The 1,046-nt window shown below is 37.1% G+C and overlaps 1 protein-coding gene and 1 long non-coding RNA gene across 3 annotated transcripts in view; both read left to right on the forward strand.

The window, feature by feature from the left end:
* Window positions 1–1,046, forward strand: part of Nalf1 (NALCN channel auxiliary factor 1) — a 522,611-nt gene that overhangs the window by 63,986 nt on the left and 457,579 nt on the right. The window lies entirely within an intron of this gene.
* LOC134482427 (uncharacterized) overlaps window positions 1–1,046 on the forward strand; it is a 203,434-nt gene that overhangs the window by 23,031 nt on the left and 179,357 nt on the right. The gene's annotated exons all lie outside the window — the stretch shown is intronic.

Genomic DNA, 1,046 nt, shown 5'->3' on the forward strand with positions numbered 1-1,046 from the left:
CACTAGTGTCTCCCACATTTCACAATTAAAGATAACCGATTATCCTCTTCTCATGACAGATTACATAGTTTCAAGGGTTGAAATTATTCTATTTCATTTTTATGACTTATTGAGGAAGGGAATGTATTTTTTTTCTTTTAAGGGAAATAACCATGAGAAACAAAAGGGTCGACAGCTACTCTAATTTTAAATTTTATTTTAGAGTCAGAATCACCTAATCAAGAATGTCAATTTTTAGGTAAAATGTAAAACAACTTGAAGTCTAAAATAATAATCGTTCATACCCAAGACTAGTCACTGTAGGATGAGACAAGGGTGGATAGTAGGTGGATGATAGATAAGGATGATAGACAATAGGTAGGCTATAGAAAGATGATAGATAATAAATAGATAAGCTTTAGAGAGATGATACATAATAGATATATAGGATAGACGATAACTAGTAAATAGACTAGAAGTAGATGAATGATAATAAATAAATAGATAAGTGATAAACAGACAGACAGACAGACAGATGATAGTAGTCAAGGAAGGGAGAGAAGGAAGCAATGAGAGGAACGGCAATGTCAAAGAGAAGGATTGGCATGAAGAATGTCTTAGTCACTGTTCTATTCCTGTGAAGAAATTTGATGACTACAGCAACTGTTACAAAAGAACACATTTAATCAGGGTGGTTTATTGTAAAGAGATCTAATACATTATTGTCACGGTGGGAAGTATGGCAGCAGGCAGGCAGAAATGGTGCTGCAGAGGTAGCTGAAAGGTCAACATTGGGATCAACAGGCACCAGGAAGAGAGAGTGACGCTAAGCCTGTCTTGGGCCCTCAAACCTCAAAACCCACTTCTAGTGACATACTTCTTCCGTATCTCCTAATCCCTGTCCAGTAGAGCAACTCCCTAAAGACCAAATATTCAGATATAAAAGCCTATGGGGGCCATTCCTACTCAAATCACCACAAAGGCAAAAATGTGAGAAAGGAAGGGTGGACAGTTTAACAAACAGAATGGTAACTTGCAGGCTATTGTGCCCTCTCTTTTCTTTACAG

Source organism: Rattus norvegicus, chromosome 16, assembly GCF_036323735.1.
Source record: "Rattus norvegicus strain BN/NHsdMcwi chromosome 16, GRCr8, whole genome shotgun sequence".
Taxonomy (NCBI): Eukaryota; Metazoa; Chordata; class Mammalia; order Rodentia; family Muridae; genus Rattus; species Rattus norvegicus.